Raw genomic sequence first — 22,983 nt, 5'->3', positions numbered from 1 at the left:
TGGTGGATTTTTCCAATATTTTAGCTATTGGAGAGAGTAAGGCAATTGGTCGAAAGTTAGAAGTCTCAGTAGAAGTACCACCTTTATGTAGAGGGATGATATGGGAGACTTTCCAGATGGAAGGGATTGTGCTTTCTGTAATTGTTCTATTTATAAGGATGGAAATTGGATAGAATGGCTTTAGCTGCTATTTGCAGGTATTCGGCTGGTAGACAGCTTAAGGGGTGCATGGTTTGAGTTTTTGAAGGAGGGTGCAAATGAGGGATGTAGGTACTGGTTGTATATGAAAAGAAGGAACTGGGCTATTTGTGGTGTTTAATGGGCTAGTGCTGACAGGGGGTAGTGTATTAGCTAGAGTTTGAATGGCTTCAATAAAGTAGTTGTTGAAGGCATCAGCAATTTGCTTAGAGTTATTATGGCTGACACCTGCTGGGGCAGGAGTTTTAGAGTGCCCTGGCTGAAGTAGTTTTGTTAATGCCTGACCAGAACTTTTGAGATTTTTGCTGGTGGGTTTGTTGGAGGTGAAGGTTAGTTTTTTTTGTCGAGCAGAATTGCTTTTTTGGTGGCATTTCTTAACTGTTTAAAGTAAAGGTGGTCTGATAGGTTTTTAGAGGCTCTCCATTTGGCCCAGATTTTATTACGTAGGAGGATCTTTTGTCTAGTTTCTTACATGAGCCATGGGGCAATTTTGGTCCTTATATGGGTAGAGCGAGCTGGGGTATGGTATTCTAGAATTTGTAGGAATTTTCTATTAAAGTAGGACACTGCTTCATCAAGTTGAAGATGTAGTGGTGACCAGTCACATGCCTTAAGTTCATTTTGGAAACTCTCTGGATAAAAGTGTTTTTTAGAGTGTGAGGTTTTGAAAATATTTGAATTTGGGCTTTTGGTTTTTTGTTTAATTATGTTGGTTAGAGTGTGGTCACTGATGTCATCTGGAAGGGTACCTGGTTTATATGTGTCAGGATGGCTGTTTATAAGGATCCAGTCTAGGGTGCTTTCCTTACTGCCTGGTTTATGGATTCTAGTAGGGGTGGTTATTATTTGGGAAAAAACATATAGATTTATGTGGGTGATAGGGTTAGGAGAGCTATAGGTAGCCCAGTCTATATTAAAGTCACTTAGCACTATGGTTTCCTGAGGTAGGTGAGTAGCGAGGCGACTGAGGATGTTTTCAAGAGTATTGATGTTATTTCCGGGGGGAAGATAGGAGCAAATTATATAAATAGATTTACAGTTGCTGATTTGAAGTTTAGCAGTAATGGTTTCAGCATTAGTATCTGAGGGTAGATAGACACTGAAGGATGTAACTTGAAGTTCTGATTTATAGAGAATGGCTACACCCCCACCCTTTTTGTTTTTGCGGTCACATCTCAGGATATTATATCCAGGAGCGGTAATTTCCTGGTCCTGAGTTGAAGGCTTTAGCCATGTTTCTGTAATACAAAGGATATCAAATGAGTGCACTTCTAAGAGTGCATGAAGGTGGGTGATTTTATTGTTAATGCTACGGATATTGAGGTAGGCTATCAGGAGAGAGTTAGAGGGCCTTGTTGGGGTAAAGGCAGTATGAGAAGCTTGATTGTGTGGATCACTGATAATTTTATTATTGGGGCCAGGGTTTGCATGAATATCACCATCTAATGGGGGTGTTTCTGAGGTCTTTGTATAATCTTTAGAATTTTGTTATAGTTATTTAGAGTTTTCTTGTCTTGGAAGTAAATCACATGGGTAGATCTATGAAACTTTGGAAGTATATAGATAGAAGTGGAGGTTATGTTTATGTGGTTGAGGGAGATTACATGAGAAACTGATTGAGTTTGCTGGTGGGGGTGGTGATGTTCAGTAAGTGAATAATGTTCATAGGTGGTTAGAATATAGGGTATAGTTAGAGAAGCTAGAATAGTGGTTAAGAGTAATAGGTTTGTGTATTTAGTCTTCTGTATTGAGGCCATTAGGATGAGTAGGATAAGAGGTAGAGTAAGTTGAGGGTAAGGGTATATTATAGGCTAATATAAAGGTGACAGTAGGCGAGAAAGCTGTATAAAGTTATCAAAAAGGATGATTAGAGTGGAGAGGGTAGGGAGAGGACATATAATGTGTAAAGTTGCTTTAAGGAGTAGTAGGAAGTGGAGGTGCGGCACTTAATCAGCAGAAGTCACTGATAGGGTGATGAGGGGAAGGGGTGTGGTTGCAGAAATATAAGCTTAGCTGCACTGGGGTGGATGAGATTTGGGGGTAGGGTAGGGGAGCGGAGTGAATTCCACATTGTAAAAATTACTTTTATTAGTGTGTAAAGCCACCAGTAAAAAATGTCAGGTCAAAAAATGTATGCACCCCAATACATGACTGAAAAGTTAACTTATTTAACAGGTACATCAGCATCAAACCCATGAAGTAATACCAATTCAAATTACCCTTCCTAATTCATAAACTGCATTCCTTTTTTGCCATTGTTACTGTCCTCTTAACATCATGCAAACATGGTTGGCATGGTTGTGGTGTGGGTTTGTGCACTGACCGTTAAACTCAATATCAGGAATTGGTGGGAAAACACTCTTAACTGTTGCTGTATGACCTGTGCAGACATGGCAGGAACTAGAAAGCAAGGTGCCCAATTTAGGGCTCAAAGATGGGGTGCAGAGGCATCCAGAATATTCAATGGACTCCTTGTAAAGCACCACATCCATAGGCTATTGCAGGGAGACTATACCAGGTCTCAAAATAAATCAGAGGGTTGAAATAGCCTGGCCAAGGCTTCAGTGTGACTGACATTCCACACACTGGAGAGCAATGCAGACACCACTTCAATTACCTGAAAAAGCAGAAGCAGGCACAAGTCAACTAGTGAAAAAAAAGACCACAAGTCAACTAGTGGCTGGCTGTGTTTAGGACTGCTGGCATCCCACAGTTGTGTTAAGTATACAGATAAAGATACTTTAAATTATACGCAGAGCTGGAGATAGGCAAGACTCGTATGCATCATGCGTGTCTCTTTTTCTCCCCTCTGTATTTTACAGAAATACAAACAATTTTCCTTGATGGCTGAAGGACTTCAAAGTACACAAAGTCAATGTAAATATGAAAAAACAGAAGTCCACCATTTGAAAACTTGTTTAATAAAAATAAACCAAGTAACAGAGCTTACTCTTCATTAGTGTAGCTTAATGATTCCAAGATGGCCGCCGACTAGTCTAGTCCTTACTCTCTGAGCTCCTCACAGCTATTTAACTTTTGTTTTTTTTTTACAACTTTACATCAACCTTTTTCCTCAAATTTTTATACTAAAAGATTTTATAAATCTTTTTCTACGCATTTGGATTATTTTTTCTTCTGGAATTATTATCCTGGGATTTATTTTACCTCAGAACATTCTTGGTCTCTCTGCTGCTGGGACTCCTACTGCTCCAGTCTGTTCCTGGTTTCTGGTATCCTGCTAACTGCATTCCATTTCTGGGCATGGCTACAAAATCTGACTCCATGGAGACTCAGCCTACAAAGGCCAAATATACTTCAATGCTCTCTCCTGAAAAAGATTCAGGTTCAAAAAGACTGAAATCATCTAGACAACTTACATAAACTTTTAATGTAAGTAATAAAGATTTAAATGGCTCAAATTTCCTTTTAGAAGAACTAAAAATAGCATTAAAACCAATCCAAAGTGCTATACAAAACTTTTCAGAACAGTTTACAGACTTTAGTAAATCTTTAAAGCAAATAAACGATAGTATTGTTACTATTGAAAATAAAATCTTAGCTTTGGAGGTTAAAACAGACTTATTGGAAAGTGACTTTAAATCTAGAGATAAAACTGTTTCAGATTTACAAGCTAAAATATTGGATCTGGAAGCCAGGAGTCGAAGAAATAACATCATTATTCGTGGTTTACCTGAATCTTATGACAATAAAAACTTGTTATCTGTGACTAAAAATATCTTTGAAACACTGTTAAATTGTGAAGCTTCTTCAAAATCTATAATTGTAGAGAGAGCACACAGAGCACTGCGTACAAAGCAAGATTCTTCCACACCAAGGTTAATTTATACTAAATTACTAAACTTTCAAGATACTTTCCAGATCCTAGAAACTGCTAAAACAAAGAAACAATTCATATGGAAGTTTCACAAACTATCATTTTCCCAAGATCTTCCTGCACAGATCAAATTAAATAGACAAAAACTAGCCCCCTATTGTGCTGACTTGATAAAAAGAGGGATTAGATTTCGAATGGCATATCCTAATACCTTAGCTAATGACAAAAGATTTGTATGTTCAGATCCTAAAGATGCAAAAGACATTTTTCTTAAAACATTTAAAAAGCTTCCTGACACTGTATCTTAATATTCTACTGTTAAACAACTACAATAAGGTTTGATCTTTTCTTTTCTTTAATCTGACAGCATTTGTGTTACATGATTTGTAATTCTGGTGTGACATAATTATATTACCTTAAGAACTTGTCATGTAATTTACACATGATAGATTTGGTGTGACAGTGTGCAGTGACAGGATATATGCTTGTTAGATTTGTGTGGATTAATAGAAGCATTTAAATTCCTGTATTTACTTTTTTCTCTTTCTCTCACATATGCTTGCTGTGTAAATAGATAATATGTTAATTTTACTACAAGCTTTGGAGTTACAGCCTTCTGTGTAAGCTAAATGATTTTTGGAGGGAAAAACATTCCATCTCAGCAAGAAAATCTTCCCCTCAGAGTTCCAGCTGATGCTCTGCATGAACATGCGCACACTACAGTCTCTCTGAGATGGATGGTGATGTCATCATTTGTGAGGAAAGAAGGACAGTTTCAAATACACAAGTCTGCTTGTTTTCAACAAGTATTCAATAGCACTAACTTTTTAATAGATCTGGCTATTATTTAAAGTGTTTTCTCTTCATAAATGAAGGTTGCTTTTTAAATTTAAACAGATTCATGTCACATAATATATTCAGTGACTTTTAGTGTGTCTGCATGACTTCAAAGCAAGCTGCTACTTTCATAAAGCAGAGTGAAAATGTTTCTGGAAACAAATGAACAGGTTAGTTTTATATATTAAAATTCTAAAGGATGTGTAAAGAAATGAACATATTTTCCTATTCAGAATATTTTTTCATACAATATTTTATATTATACTGAAGTGTTTAATTTGACAAATGTTACAAAGTATACCTGTTCATATGAAAGTTTCATGTTTCTATTCTCTGCTCTCTCTCTTCTCAGAGGCTGGATGTGATATTTATGATTAGTAGTTTATGTTTAAGAAAGCCTTTACTTATTTGAAAGGTTTGAAATAACTATCTTTAATATGATTAGCTGAATCTACATGTATATATTTAAGCCCTTAGATTTACTGCATTTAGCTTGCTTGTTTCTGTTTTAATTAGATGTTCAAAATGTTTACTTTAAAAGCCTTGTCTTTTCATGCTGTTTTGTTATGTTACATCTATAGCTTAGAAGAATAGTATGGCTACATAACCTAACAGAGTCATTAGTAAAATATTCAAAAAGTAGATTTAAAATTATATGTATGCACATTGTTGTACATTCAGTCCAATATATATGATGCTGTTTAAGTTACTATTTAATAATATAATTATACTTTATTCACGTATATTAACTAGTGTTAAAACCTTACAGCTTATAATATTTCATTTTGAATAGTTCCTGTACTATTATTATCTAGTTAATAGATGCATCTCCAGACTGAATTGTTTTTCATTTTGAGATATGGTTGCCTGGTAGTTGTTTTTTGCTTTATTTGAACTATAACTAAATACTCATTCTACAGGTATTAGTGCTTTTATCATACTAATGGTCATGTTGATTAATGAAATTATCACTAAAGTACTAAAGAAGGTTCAGTAGATAGTGCATGACTATTATCTTTAGTTCAGTAATGCTATGCTTATTTACTTATATTATAATGTTACCAGTTGGTTTTGTTATACTTATATATGTTATCTTACATATCTTTCAGTTTTAATTGTATTACTTCTTATGATAGAGTGTTCTAGTTAAGCAGAGTGTGATTTATTTATTATTTACTTGTTTCTCTTTCTCTTGAAATACTTGAGGAAATACATTTAATCACTATAAATTTCAATTTAAGGATAGGAGCTTTAGATTAGTATTAGAAGTAGGGATTAAGCATGTTGGACGTCTTGAAATTAGTTAATTTTGTATATATTTTTAGTAGTATTACTCGGACTTTATGTTATGTTAGGCGTCCTTTGAGTAATTTGTATTCTAACTTGAGGTTATTATTATCTATAATTACATTGTTTTTTTCATGTTCTTCTGCTCTTCCTTTATCACAGGGGATTGGTGGGTAGGCACTAGGGTTAGGATAAAGGTTATTATTATACATTTCATGGTTCTTAAAAAAACTTTTTTCTTTTTTTTTCAACAAATGTTATTTGATGATTTGCTTGAATACTTAAAGACTGTTTTTTCTTTTATTTTTTTTCTTCTTCTTTTTAATGTTGTGTTGGATTTGCACCTTGAGTTCACTTTTATAGCATCAATAATGATTATACTTGTAGAATATGCCTGTTGACATAATTTTAGATTCTTGGAATGTTAGAGGCATTCAAGATAAAGCGAAAAAGTCACTATTATTTCATATGATCTTTAAATCACAGGCTAACATTTGTTTTATTCAAGAGACCCATATTTCACGTATTGATTGGAATAAAGAGTTAAAAAATGGATCAAAAGATTATAGCTTCAGGTGACTCATCTAACTCCAGAGGTGTAGCTATAATCATTAAACAAAAATTCATTGGGAATATTATTGATGAGAAATTTGATGATGAGGGGAGGTGGTGCTTATTTACCACTTCTATTGCTGGTTTGGACAAACCCTTATTAATTTTAAATCTATATGGCCCATGTAATTCACAACATTTGTTCATTTTAAAAAATTTACAATATTCTTGCATCCTATAAGGATCATCATATTATAGTGGGTGGTGACTGGAATGCAGTTATAAACCCTGTAATTGATCGTTCCCGCTCCACTGTCACCTATAATCTTCAATCTACTCTGGCTATAAATGATTTGATGACAGAATATAATTTAATAGATCCCCTCCGCACTGTTAAAAATATAAACAAGAATGATATATATACTTATTATTCTAAGTGCTATCATTCGTGGTCCAGATTAGACTTCTTTCTAATTTCAGATTATATTTCAAAATATATTGTGGACTTTACTACAGAACCCAGATTCTTTTCGGATCACTCAAGAATTTCACTAAAATTGAACATGAAACCCAATATCAAAAATAAAACTATGTTTAATAAGTGGACCTTAAATAATAACTTATTGTCAAATGAAGATATTTGCAAACAAGCTTCATAAATCCTAAATGAAATGGTGAATAGTCTTGAATCATCAGACATTCCTTATGACATACAATGGGCTGCATGTAAAGCAAGATTAAGAGGTTTATTTATTAGTAAAGCTGCTTTTTTCAAAAAACAATACTTTAAGAAAGAGGAATTCTTAAAATCAAAAATGTCTTCATTGGAAAATCATCTTAGTCTGAACTATGATGCTACTTTAGAAAAACAAATTTTTGATTGTCAGAAAGATTTAATTCTGCTTCACCAAAATAACCTCTCCTTAGCTGAACAAAAGCTACTTGCTTCATATTCAGAGTGGGCCCAGGTTCCATCTAAATTGTTAGCGAGAATTATTAAAGTTAACTTCAGAAATCCAAATATTACATCTTTATCTTATAATAACAGATTATATAATACTGATGAAGAGATTATTCAACTTTTCACCTCTCTTTACACTGAGTTATATTCAGGTTCTTCTAATTCTGTTAAAGATAATCACTCAAAACTCTTTTTAGACTCTTTGCAGTTCCCTAAACTTAATGATAATCAGCAAAAACTACTTTCTACTCCTATATCGGTACAAGAAATCTCGGATTCAATAGATAATCTTAAATTGGGTAAATCTCCGGGACCCGATGGTTTTACTCCAGAATTTTTCAAAACTTTCAAATTGGTAGTTCTTCCCTTTCTATTTAAAGTTTACAATCATATAAGAGTTAATGATATCTCAGATATTCATTGGAACACATCCAAAACCATTCTAATTCTAAAAAATAATAAAGATAAATCTGACCCAGTAAATTATAGACCCATTTCTTTAATTAACGTGGATATTAAGATTCTGTCATCTATTCTGGCTAACAGACTGAAACGGATTTTACCCTCAATTATCTCGTCAGATCAATCAGGTTTTATGTCTCAGAGACATGCTTGGGATAATACTCTATCTTTAGAGACTATACTTCATCTCATTAAGAAAAATCCAAACCCTATATATGCTTTGATTATAGATGCATCAAATGCCTTTGACAGAGTATGTTGGAACTTTCTATTTCAAACTATGTTATGTTTAATATTCCCTTATTCTTTATAAATTTTTTAAAAGTTTTATACAAGAATATGTTTACTAGACTATACATTAATGGTCAATTTTCTGCTCCGATAAAGATCACTAAAGGAACAAGACAGGGTTGTCCATTGTCCCCTTTTCTTTTCAACATTTACTTAGAACCTTTGCTATTGTTTATTACTCAAAATACTTTTCATAACATCCCTAGAATTCTTAATACTAATATTCATTTCTCTGCTTTTATGGATGATTTAGTAATCTACTTTCAAACTCCATTATCTGATTACAGAAAGATAATGAATTCTATTGATTATTTTTCTTTGGTTTCCAACTATCTTTTAAATTCTACAAAACTCATATTTTTCCGTAAATCGTTTAGCACACAAATCTTTTTTTGTTTCCAGACGATCATTTTCAGTTTACTTATAATATAAAATATTTAGGAATCAATTTAGAACACAATAATAAATCTTCCTTTCAAAATAATATTAATAAATTATGGAACTCTATATTGTCTGATATGGACAGATGGAAGCATCTAAACCTTTCATTTCTTTCAAGGGTGGCCATTATTAAAATGAATATTCTGCCTAAATTTCTTTACCAATTCTCATCATCTGATCAGATAATTTCAAAAATTTTTTGAGTCTGTAAATAAAGCTTTGGCAAAATTCATATGGTTCCCTAAATCTGTTAGAATTTCCTATTCTAGATTGGCATTTTCAAGGACAAGGGAGGTTTGGGTTTACCTAATCTTTATCTCTATTATTTGATTGTCTCATCCAATAAACTTCTTACTATCTCTAAATTCAATAACACTTCTTATCCAAATCACTCTTTATGGATAAAATTATGGTATAATTATGTCATTTCTAATAATTTAAATCCTGAAGCTATTCCCTTTATCTCTCTGGATAGTTTATTTATTAAAAATATATCTACAGTATTTAAACAAAAGATTAGAGATTTCCAAACCTTACTCAAAATGTGTAAACTAGAAAAGATCTCGCACCATGTTCATCCAATTTATCTAAACCCAAATATATTATTGGACAATAAACTTTTGAACTTAACAAACTATCCTTTAATTAAAAATCTAAAAGTAGGAGATGTTTTGAAATATCTTGACTTGCCTTTATCTGACTGGCGTAAGTTATTGAAAGTAAACTGGAATTACTCACCAATTCTTACACAACTAAGAGCAATAATTAAAAACAAATTTGTATCTCTGGTCCCCATAGACTCACAATTGAAAAACCTTAACACGATTATTAAAATACTTTCATCATCTGATAAAATGCTCTCAAACTCATATAAATTAATTAATTCTTTAATGATGGACCACAACTGTCTTTTATCTAATGTTTGGTTGAATTATAATTCCCAATTGTCAGAATCTCAGAAAGTCCTGGCTATTAGACACACTAAGGAATTTATCCCTTTTAAAAATTAGCATACACACAATTAATGATTAATAATGATGCCTACTTTACCCCAATCAAATTAAACAAATTTAACCCAAATAAGTCCCCTTCGTGTTCATGCTGTTCTCATCCCCAAGCAGACCTCCTTCATATTCTATGGTATTGTCATTTTTCTCACAGATTGTGGACATCTTTGAAAGTCAGACTGCAGAAAATGGGATATCAAAATCCACGTTGACGGGAATTTGCTATTCTGCATATTCCATTGATTCATCTTTCAAAAGTTGATATTCATGTTATCATTTTTATTTGCTCATTACTAAAACTTTATATAATACAAAATTGGATTGATCGCTCTAAATTAAAATGGGTTACTTTCCAGAAAATGGCTTTTAAATTTATTGATGCTCAAAGATACTTAGGTGGAAGTCCAAAAAAAAAGCTATTAGAAAGGTTGTGTTAGAAAAGGTTCTAAACATATTAAATAGTTAATGTTAAATATTTTTTTTTTCTCTCAGGTTGCCTAACTTGTATATAGTGTACATATGGTGTATGTTTTATTTCTAAATAACTTATCAAAATCTCATGAAGGTTGTTATCACTAGATGAATTGTTATATGTTCATTTATGCCTTCTTGTTATGTATAATCTTTTAATTATCTTGCTATTCATATAATTAATAAAAAAATTTTTGAGAAAAAAAAATTAGTGTAGCTTAATAAAAATAAACCAAGTAACAGAGCTTTTGAGTGAAACTCTTCATCAGTGTGTCTTAATAAAAATAAACCAAGTAACAGAGCTTTCGAGTAAAACTCTTCATTATTGTATCTGATGTACACTGATGAAGAGTTTTACCCGGAAGCTCTGTTACTTGGTTTATTTTTATTAAACAAGTTTTTGAACGGTGGACTTCTGTTTTTTTTTTTTTTTTTCGTATTTCCTCTGTATTTTAAAGCTTCCCATGAGATTGCAGTGAACAGGGAAGCCCATGATGAATGTTTAGAAAGACTTTGAGAAGCAAGGGGTATGTATGCAGCACACAATAATTATTATTGCATTAAAAGTATTGCTCTTCTATACATTATAGCAAATTAAGCATGCATATCTTAACAGTAAAATTAAGCATAGATGTATGCTTCATTCTGTAGCTCAAGGTAATTTCAGGAGTCAGTTGTAATAGTGTATTCAAATGTTGTGGGTTCAAATTCCACAAGTAATAATTACACAGTAAATTAATAAAAAATATTAAATAATAATGTAAACAAAACTGGCATAAATACATGTTGCTAAATTAATATGTATTATTTTTAAAAGCATATGCGCAATATATGTATATAGCAAGGATTACTCAGTCCTATTTTGTATTTTTAAAAAGTATAGTTAATGTAAAAGTAAAAATATATTTGTATTGTAGTAATTTATTGTATGTGACATATGATAGTTCTAATTATCTTTTTTAATTTCTTTTCCTCTTACCTCAACCCTTATTGCTCTTTTTTATTTTTATGTGTGTGATCACAATGTTCTGATGTCATAATATTCTGATAACTGACAAAATGATTTCCAGCACAGGGAGGTAGGCCAACCAGTGTGGCTTAGCTTGTCACGCCTCCAATGGCTACTACATCAATGCCCAGCATATCTGGGATGAAACGTGGCAGTACTGCTTCTGCAGCCCTTGCTACCTGGGCCCTCAACACCAGGTAGCATTACTTTGGGAGTTGGAATAGTGGTACACTCCAGAAGTGTTGGTGGAGATTTTTTCACCAACCAGGAGCTCCCAGGTATGGTGTGTGAGGTCATAGAAGGTACCACTGTTGCATGCCCCAGCTATATGGTGAAGATGATTGCTGGAATGCTGCAAAGAAAAAAAATATCAAGCACTCCAACAGCAAGCTGAGGAAGGGAACAGTGATAACAGTTCTGAGGATAAGGACTAGATTCTCACTGTCCCCATGCTTGATGGGGATAGGCCTCCGATGTCCCCTCCCTATCCCCAATCATGGTGTCCCCTAACCTTTTATGTCCCTCACCATCCCTGTCTTCTTTGTTCTGTTTGCCTGCAACTGCTTCCTCACCTACCCGACTTACCTGACCCTGACATACCTACAACCTTTACCCAACATTCCTGTCTTACTGAAATAAAAGAAAAAAATGAGCACCACCAAAAAATATCATCCCATACACAGCTCTCCACTTTGCAAATGTGTCTTCTCGACACAGTATATTCGGTCCAGTTGGCTATACAACATGATTGGGTTGTTGTCACCCATCTGTGTTGAGGTGACAGTCCAAATTCATCCAGTATTTTATCCATGGTCATTTTACACTGTTGAAGAAGTGGATAACTATGGTTCTTTCCTAATTCCCTCCTGCACGTTCCTGTATTGCTTTCACTTTGTTTTCCCCCTGCTTGCCCCATATTACCAGTTTCCTATCTACCCAATATTCACACCTTTAATCTGATCAAAAAAATAGAATAGCATGCCACACATATGGCAGAAATTTACACAAATTACGCCCTTCACTTTTTGTCTTCTGCGTTTGCTCAGAGTTTGGCATCATGCACCAGTGCTGAGCAACAGTGAATGGCTCTTGTCCTATAGCATGCTTCAGTTACCTGTGTGCAATGTTGCTTAAACTCACTGCGCTAAACACAGTTAAAACAGACAAAGGCACTCAAATTACATATGTACTATAACATTTAATGTTATGTTGTCCTATCTCACCGTAATTCTTGCTGGTTGGGTTCGGAGCTGTTTATGGCTCCAACTCAGCTGAATACTAAAGCTTGAAAACTTCCACTGGCTCAAGGCTAACCCCTATCCCATGATGCTCTGGGCCACATCCCCAGATCTTGTTTGCCGCTCAAGCAATCAAGAAGTGTTACTGCTGGCTCATTGGCTAAGTATAGGTTTTTTCAGTCTATTTTCTCTCTTTATACTCCCTTTACCTTTATAGGGAGTTAGTTTTCATGTTGTTTACGTTAGGTCACCGTAGTTAGTTAGAAATCCCCTTCCCAACCCGGTGAGAGTTTCCATTTAACTTAGAGCACTCTCGCAGCCTATTTAAGTTGGAGGGCCACTTCCACCCCATGTTTTTCTTGTCTTGTCTGTGTAGAAGTTAGAATCCATTTAGGTTAGAGGATTCTTCTTCTTCTTCTTCTTCCTTCTTTCTGCTTGTTGTTAATTAAAAAAAAATAAAATAAAAAAAAATAAAATGTAGTTTTCCCCTTTATAGTAGTTTTTGCTGTTGATCTAGTTAAACTGTCTTGTATAGTTATAGATACAGCCTTTGTTTTCAGAGCCACATAATGTCCAAAGACGAGGATAGAGAAAAGGAACCCAAGGAGCATAGACAGTCAGGGTTCAAAAAGTGCAATAAATGCACACAAAAGATGTCTCTTATGGATGGCCACAAGAGTTGCATCTATTGCCTCAGTGCCATCCATTTACAGGACCCCTGCACCATATGTCATGGGTTCAGTAGCAGGGTGCTCCATGAGCATAGGAATAAACTGATGGCAAGGGGTTTATTGTAAGGGCCTTTTCAGGAATCTTTAGACAACTCTCGGAGCTCCAAATCTTCCTCCCCTTCTTCAACCCAGTCTAAATCATGCAAATGACCGGCTATGACAGCTCCAGTTTTGGAACCACCAAAAAAGATTGTGTCATTGGAACCGAGGGCTCTCGACTCTGACAGACCTGGAACTACTACTTCTGTGCCAAAAGTGTCTATGGAGTCAACAAAAGTATTGAGAAGTCGGTCTCCTTTATTGGAGCCAATATCTCCGACGCTGAGATCTCCTGTTCTGGATAGAGGCAGATCTCCTCCTTTGTCCACCCATTCTTCCAGAAGTTTATCTGATGAAGATGTGGAACGGGTGGTGAAGAGATTGCTTCAAACACCGACCCTGGCTAAAATGTTGTCATCTCCAGACCCAAAAGAATCGGAGGCATCCCATACGATGCTTGCTTCATTGATTCCTCCTCCGATCACCCTGGAATCTTTGGAGCCAGTGAGCTTGGATCTGATAGCGGAACCATCAGCACCAAGACCACCTTTGGAATCTTTGGTTCCGACTTCAGCTCTGATGTCCTCGGCTCCTTCTGATGTCGAGGAGTCTAGGAGCTGACACTCGCTAGTTGGGTCTGGGGAGGGGAGTCAACGTGGCTAATCATCCGATCCGACTTTGCCCCTCGGTGTCTTGGCTAGGTTGAGCTTGGCTCCTACCTCAGTTTTGGAGTCACCTGCTCTGCCTCAGAGTCGACCTTCTGTCTATTCGGAGCAGAGGAACTGTTCAGAGTGGGGCGGTAGGGGCTTTTGAACTGATGGAGAGACTGCTGTTTCCTCAGACAGCCCCACTCTCTGAGGCAACTTCTCGTCCTTCCCAGGTGCCAGTGTCTATCTCATCACCACCACCCCTTCCCAAGTGCAGAGACCCAGAACCTCAGGAAGCTCCTGCAGGTGGCATTATCTCTTCTGAATCTTTTCTGGAGTACCCCTCTGAAGAAATCTCTCAGAAGAGACTGTGCAAGAAAAAGCACATAGACTCCCCTGAGTCTGTTACTTCTGATACCGATTTGGATGAGTCGGAAGGGTCCCCATGGTCCCCTCTGAGGATGTCTCCTTTGCAGACTTCCTTGAGATCCTGAAACAGAGGGGTGGCTGGAAGCCCAACAACCTTTCAGAGGACAAATCTGTATACCTGGAGGCTTTTGGGTCTCACCCTTCCACCTCCTGGGTGACTCCCCCATATGACCAACTGTTAGGTGTCATATCCCATAAGGCCTGGACATCGCCTGATACAGTGGAGTCTGTTCCAAGGAGGCCTAACAGATTTATTACTGCTCCCTCAGAGAAGAAATTTTTGACTAAGGGTGTCCCTGTAGATGCGATTGTGGTGACGGCGGCCACCAAGAAGGAGCTATCTGAAACTTCCTCATCTTTTCATCCTCCTAACAAAGTGTCTATGGACAGATATGGAAAGTGTGCCTTTTCTTCAGTGGCCTTCACCCTATGGTTGCTGAATTACCTTACCCATTTTACTAGACTTCAAAGGTATCTCCTCAAAGAACTTGAAGATACCCTTCAGGGTACCGTAGCTTCAGGGTCCGCAGACAAAGTATTCTCACAACTCTCCAATATCAATTGCATTATAAACTCCTCCATGAGACTGATTTCATATGCAGCTGATGGAGCGAGTAGAGCAGCAGCAACAGGAATTTCCCTGAGGAGACATTCCTGGATGCGTCTTTGCAACTTTGTCAAACCCTTCAAGTCTTCCTTCACCAATGCCACCTTTGATGGTTCATCCCTTTATGGGCCAAAGGTGAAAGATACTTTGACCAGGTGGTAGCAGGAAGGGAAAGCCTTATCTGTCGTTGGGAGTCCATTTTTCTGCCATGTCTAGACCTTATCCCAGAGGTCAAAAGGGAGGAAAGATGTGGTTCCGCAAGTCCCACAAAGGTTTCTCTGACGCACATGGTGACTCTTCCCCCAGGGGCAGAGGGGGGGAGTTATAATGGAAGACACCGACCTCGTGGCAGAGGAGGTCCGCAGAATCAGGGCGACAGAGATACGTTCTCTGACAGGCCATTCCAGCGCTCCTGAAGGGAGGCCCACCTGCTCTTCTCTGGAGGCAGTCAGTGGTCGATTGTCACTGTACTCAAACGCCTGGCAAGAAATCTCCCGAGACAAATGGGTACAAACAATTATATCCAGAGGCTATTACATACCATTTTCCATTCCCCCTCTGGTAAACTAGTCCTTACCAGACGTTCCACCCGGTCAAAAGGACTATGCAACACAAGAGATACTCTCATTGCTAGAAAAGAGAGTCATCTAAGAGGTCCCCGCAGACCAAATGGGATCCAGAACTTACTCAAGATTTTTAGTTCCAAAAAAAGACAGAGGACTGGAGATCCATTCTAGATCTCAGCAACCTAAACAAAACAGTGAATAAGTCAAAGTTCCGGATGGTACATCTGCAGACAATATTCCTGTTTATCACGAAAGACAATTGGATGTGCTCAATAGATTTCCAGGATGCATACTACCATATAAAGCTGGAGAGGCAATCCAGGAGACATTTACACTTTTGGCTGGGAGCCAGTCATTACCAACCCTGCCCTTTGGTCTCATTACAGCCCCCAGAGTGTTCAGCAAATGCATGGCAGTGATCATGGCTCACTTGAGACGTCAGGGATTCCGTGTGTTTACCTAGATGACTGGCTCCTCACTGCCACCACCAAGCATCTACTACTACAAACAAGAGACGAAACAATGTCACTTTGTGCCAGACTAGGCATTACAGTAAACTTAAAAAAAATCTGCCTTGCCGCTGTCTCAAAATATTACCTTCTAGGGCGCAGAATTGGATTCAAGAAATATGACTGCAAAACTTACCCCAGATAGAATACAGTCCCTTCATCAGCAAATCAGGATGTTGATGTCAAAGAAGAAGGTTCAGGCCAGATATGTGCTGCAAGTTCTGGGTACCATGGCAGCAGCTATTCTTCTAGTTCCCCTAGCATGACTACACATGAGGGTTCTACAGTGGTTGCTATTTGCTCAGTGGTCACATTAGATTATCATCATGGAATCTTGCCAAAAAGATCTCCTCTGGTGGCAACAGACAGACATGTTGTATCAGGGCCACCCCTTTATCCTTCCTCAACTGAATGCAGTACTGACCATAGACGCTTCCCAGATCTGGTGTGGGGGGGTTATCTCGGGATGACAGTCCAAGCCCTATGGCAAGAACATGAAAGCCTTGTACATCAACGTTCTGGAGATGAGAGCGGTGCTGTATGCACTACAGGCATTTCAGGACTCTCTACTGAAAGGGACTGTTGCAATTCAGACAGACATGTCAGTAGTCTGGTACATAAATAAGCAGGGATGAACCAAATCTTACCCACTATGTTGGGAGGCACAACTAATTTGGCAATGGGCAATCGCTTCTCAATGTCTTCTGATAGCAACGCACATCCTGGGGAAATTCAACGTGATAGTGGACAAACTCAGCAGAGCTATTCTATTGCCTCATGAGTGGTCCCTAAAGACAGATTGTGGAAAAGATTTTCCAAAAATGGGGGCAGCCTTGCTGCAACCATTTTGCCACTTCCATGAATGCCAAATGCAGCAACTACTTTGCCCTCATTCCTCCTCTGGGGAATTCACCAAGGGATGCACTGGTTCACGACTGGCCCCCAGGACTACTCTATGCCTTTCCTTTTTTTCCTCTAATTCCCAAAGTATTACAGAAAGCCATCTCGTTGAAAAGCACTATGATTCTCATTGCTCCTTACTGGCCTCGACAAGCTTGTTTCCCCTTTCTTCAGACCCATCTGCTAGAGGAACGTTGGATTCTGGATCCAATTCCAGAACTCTTTACCCACTCTTCAGGGGAGTTCCATCTATCTATCCAATCCCTCACATTGACAGCATGTCTGCTCCAATTTCACGCTTAGCCAGGTGTTACTCCTTTTCCCCTGCAGTGAGTCATATTCTCACCTCTTCCCATAACCCGTCCATGAGGAGATTGTATTTCAATAAGTGGAAAAGATTTTCATGCTGGGCTGCGTAACAGAACATAGAACCTTTTACAGCTCCTATTACTGCAATCCTAGATTTTCTTTCCAAAAATTTTGACGAAGGAACTGCAGCAGCTACCATCAAAGTTCAGTTGGCAGCCATTTCTAATTTCCATACTGGAGAAATTGGAGTTCTATTATGTCTCACAGGTTATGTAAAGCTTTCCTCAAAGGTACTTTCCTACTCAGACCCCCGATCAGAGAACCTCCAGTCCCTTGGGACCTAAGTCTTGTTCTAACCTTGCTGATTTTGCCACTCTTTGAGCCTGCTTCATTTTGTGATTTGAAGTATTTGTCATGGAAGACTCTCTTTTTAGTAGCCATAACCTCTGCCAGAAGGGTATCGGAATTACAAGCTCTTTCTATTTGTTCCCCTTATGTCATTTTTCACAAGGATAGGGTATCCTTGAGAACTAATCCCTCGTTCCTTCCAGAAGTCTGTTCAGAGAATAATATAAACCAATCCATTGAATTGCCGGTGTTTTTTTCCAAACTACAGCGACAAGGCAGATTGCATCAGTTAGATGTGCATAGGCAGTTACATTTTTACCTGCATAGGACAAAAGACCTCAGGAAATCTGACCAGCTTTTTGTGTCCTTTTCTGACAAAAAGAAAGGATTGCCAGTTTCCAAAGTAACTTTGTCAAAATGGCTTACTGATTATCATTCTTACTGTAAAAGAAAGAAATGCAAACAACTACCAGGGAAGATAAGACATTCCACAAGAGCAGTCTCAACATCCTCTGCCTTTCAGGCTAGTCTTCCTATTGACTGTATTTGTGCAGCTGCCACATGGGTGAGACCTCATACCTTTATCACGCATTACAAAGTAGATGTGGCCTCCCAGAACACATCTTTCTTTTAATCCACTGTATTGAAGAGTCTTTTTTCCTGAGCCACCCTGGGATAAAGGTGAAGTTATGTACCTACCATAACGTTCAGTTTTTTTTTTTGTCCATCTCATGTACATTCTTACGTCCCACCTATCCCCATCCTGTGTTCCTGGAGGAACTGGTAGACATTTCTATACTTATATACATTGTTGTGATGATTTCGAGTCTCTGTTTTTTTGTCTCATGCCAAACATCTGTGTGTGTATATATATATATATATATATATATATATATATATATATATATATATATATATATATATATGTATGTATATTTCTGGTGCAGTTATTTGGGTTTAGTCTAAATCTTTTGCTTGCAAACAAGATCTGGGGATGTGGCCCAGAGCATCATGGGATAGGGGTTAGCCTTAAGCCAGTGGAAGCTCTCGAGTTTTAGTATTCAGCTGAGTCGGAGCCGTGAATGGCTCCAAACTCAACCAGCAAGAATGTAGGCGAGATGGGCAACAAACATGGAAAGTTATGGTAGGTACATAACTTCTTATTTGCACTGATGAATGTATAATACTAAAATGGCAGAAACAAAACTTTGCAAGAATGGCAAGTGCAGATCCCCAAACCAAACAGCAAAACAGCAAACAAATGTGAGAGAGGAAATTTGACTTTATTACAAAGTCAGATAACAGTCCACAGACCGGTTTCAGCTAAAAGCCTTTTTCAATGTTTAACACAGACTGTGATACACAAACCCTTATTTATAGGAAAATACAAACCTACACATATTAATCAACCAATCAAAAAATCCTATTCCAAATGTTCATTTAGGCCAAGTGGAAAAAGACCACCCAGTCTCACAATCCAGGCTTTCTCCTTTTTATTTAAAATATTGTGCCAACTAGCTTTGCAATTTCTGTTACCACATATCCTGTCAATAATAATAAAATGAAATTGAGCAGACAGATGTTTGATAGTGTGCTTATATAGTGCATTAGTAAGATATTTTTTCCTAATATTACTAAAGTGTTCAGATATGCATAATTTAATAGGTCTGGAGGTTTGACCTATATAAAAAGCTGAACACATTCATACAGCTAAATAAATTACCCAATTTGTACTACAATTCACAAATATATTGATGTTAAATAGATATGGTGTGTTTTTGGTAGTTAATTCTTTAGTTTTAAATCTGTGTTTGCAAAATGAAAACTGGGCACCATAATAGACTCTCCAGCCGACACAAGCATCCTACAAAAGGGCCTCATAGAAACAGACAACTGATGCCTGAGCCATGGCCTCAAGCTAAATGCCAAAAAGTGTATAGTCATCCCCTTTGGCAAAAACAAAGTGCCCACAAATTACCACATAGGTGGTAATCCATTAAGTACGGAAGAAGTAATTAGGCACCTTGGGACCCAAGTTGATAGCAATCTCTCATTTGACAACCACGTGGCCAAAGTGGTTAGAAAAACATTTTATATAGCCCACCTAATCATGAAGAGATTCACATCTAGATCAGGGTAGGTCATCATGCCTCTTTACTCATCCCTCATCAGGTCCATAATTGAGTACAATGCCCCTTTTGGGATGTACCTTACCAGACACCTGCAGTAACTGGAAAGACCCCAAAAGTACCTCACCAAGAGGATCAAAGTGCTCAAACAGATGCCATATGCTGCCCGGTTAAAGAAACTCCAGCTCTACTCAGTGGCATACCGCCTGCTCAGAGGCGATCTGTGCCTGACGTATAAAGCCATGTCCAACCCGGAATTAATGGACATGCTGCACCTCAGAAAATCCAAATCCCATCGAGTTATGCGCTCAAGAGACTTGAACCTCAGCACTGAAATAAATAGGACATGCTGGAGGGACAGATTCATAACCCAGAGGCTGCCTTCACTCTGGAATAAAATTCCAGTCCAGGTTAGGCAGAGTCCCTCACTGACTCTCTTCAAGAGGAATCTTAATGAGTGGATGGGAGATAGTAGGTTTACCCCGGGTATCACTTCTGTGTCACTGTTAGACTGAGGCACAGTATACTAACCTCGAAAAAGGGCATAGCAAAATTCATTTAAAATGGGTGGCGAAAGCCAAACACACTCTGGCTAGGCTTATAAATGCTCTAGGGCAGATGGCCTAGTATGAACCTATGAACCTACGACCACAAGGGAAACATCTAACAAGCTTATCACCATGTAACATACCCAGAGTAAAATTTAAAAATGCCATTTTCCATTTATAATGATTGAAGTAACCACCCAATGTTTTGCCTTTCCTAAAAGAAAAATGACATTTGTCATCTAAAAGGAGATTTAACTGTTCATCAGCTAACAAAATGTCCTAATGATGTACCAGATCCATAAAGCCAGAGGTATTTCGCCCATAACTCGTTATGAACCTAATAGGACGATCCATATTCTTTTCATCATTTTGATATCTCAACAAATCAGTCCTTTGTAACATCTTAACCTGACTGCTAGTCTGAACCAAATCTGATTTTGTGTATCCACGTTGACAGAACCTCGATGTTAATTCCTTGTCCTGAAGTTGAAAATCCTCATCTGTGGAACAAATTCTCCGAATCCTCATATATTGAGACTTAGGAATGTTTTGAATAATATGTTTTGGAAGACAGCTGGAGGCACGCAATAAAGTATTGGAATGAAAGGATTTACAGTAAAATTATGTCACAAGTGTACCATCTGGTTGTCTGTTTACAAGGACATCAAGAAAAGAGATGGATTTCATGTCAAAATTCACAGTAAACTGAATACCCCACATATTTTCGTTGAGATATTCAACAAATTCATGTAGATATTTGACATCTGATTTCCAGACCAACCAGCAATCATCTCCTCCAAATATCTATTTCATCCAAAAATATATTATGACTGTTGTCATATATAATCATTTGTTCCAAATATCCCATAAAAAGGTCAGCATAAATAGGCGCAAAAGAGGCACCCATAGCTGTACCTTTGAATTGTAGATAAGTGCTATTAAGATAAAAAACATTCTTAGTGAGTATGTGTTCAGTCAAATAGAGAAGGAACGTGTTGAACCCTGGACTATATAGCGGAATCTTCCTTAACCAGTATTTCAATGCATTCAGACCCGGTCAATGTGGAATGCTGGTATAAAGCTATGTAACATCAAGCGTACATATAATCCAACCGGATGTTTGTCTGATATGATGGGAAACTCCGTAGTATCTTGTATACACTGCAAATCCATATGCGCACTGTTGACATAAATCAATTGACTGATGTTTGTTGTTATAAACTACTTCACTGTAATCACTACCTCTCACAATTGCAAAAATTATCATATTAATTATGTAATGCCATCCTGAAACAATGAGTGCAAAAATTAGATTTTGCTGGATTCGAACCCTGCCTCATTTCTGCTCAAAATATAAACTTGATGCTGTTACACCTGCTGCCACAGAGAAAGCTAGGCAGCAGGTGTTTTTCTTGCACTCAGTACTGTTCAAAGTGTTGACTGCCACGCCTCTCTGAATAATGTATTTATGTGGAGGAAGACAAACCAATATAAAAATCACTTTTTTCCAAATTAAGCAGAGGCCCACATTTGCTTGTTGCTTAACTCTGTGCAAACAGAGAAGGCAATAGCACTAGTACTTCATGTTTTAAAAATTATGACACAACATTTTCCAATATAAAATACAATATGAACACCATAGCATCTGTTATTTCTAACATCAGCTTATATGCATAAATACTTCTCAAGTTCAAGTTGTCATTCACTGTGAATTTTGCATGTGCTAACACTTTGCCGTGGCTCAAGCAAACCAGTTGCTCAAGTGGTACACAATGGAAAGAGCTAGCTGACATGTATTAGTATGTTTAATGCCCAGTTAGTCTTCATCCCATTATAATCTATGTAAAAAACACAAAGGGAAGGCACTTGTTACTGACTCAACAAATATTTACTCAGATTCATGTGTGCACTGCACCCATACACTTGAAAATGGATATGTCAGTAGTAGTTCACAAATGTCAACTACACTACAAAATGAAATAGAACTGCATTGTTGTATTATCTAAAGTTTTATACTGACAGTACACATTCAGATAATCTTATACATTTATTAATGTGGATATCAATTCATCACAAATACATGCACAGTTGCATCCATGCTGATCGGAAAACATGTGTGTCTGTGTGTGACTATAAGTGTGCAATGTACCCAACATATTCAGAAACCGGTGCATATTTCTTCTTTCTGCAACATGCATTCCTGATACCTTTTTGCATCTAGTTTGAGAACCTGTCTTTGAAAGTATACAGGCACACTGGAAACACAACAGAAAATGCAAAAAGTCCACACTTTGTACAACACTCTCGTAACAGGATATGTTACCCACATCATATACTTATGATGGCATCAAAAATGAAGCCCAGTATGACAAGGCAAAAGAATACTTCAGGGATGGTGCAATTAACTACTGTGTTCTGTGGATTGGAACAATGTGGGTTAACAACACAACAGCCACAATATGTGCGTGTGTATGTGTGTGTGCATACCTCTCAACCTCTTAGTGCAAGAAATCTGGACAAAGTCCCACAAAATGGGGAACAAAGGCCCAAAAGTAGGGACATATTTTAAATATTGTTCTTATAAATTTAAAAAGTTGCTAGAATAACAGGGTTTGTTTTAACATACATTTTC

Source organism: Protopterus annectens, chromosome 7.part0 (genome assembly GCF_019279795.1).
Source record: "Protopterus annectens isolate FY-2018-M chromosome 7.part0, PAN1.0, whole genome shotgun sequence".
Taxonomy (NCBI): Eukaryota; Metazoa; Chordata; order Ceratodontiformes; family Protopteridae; genus Protopterus; species Protopterus annectens.
Note: the sequence above shows the minus strand (reverse complement) of the source record.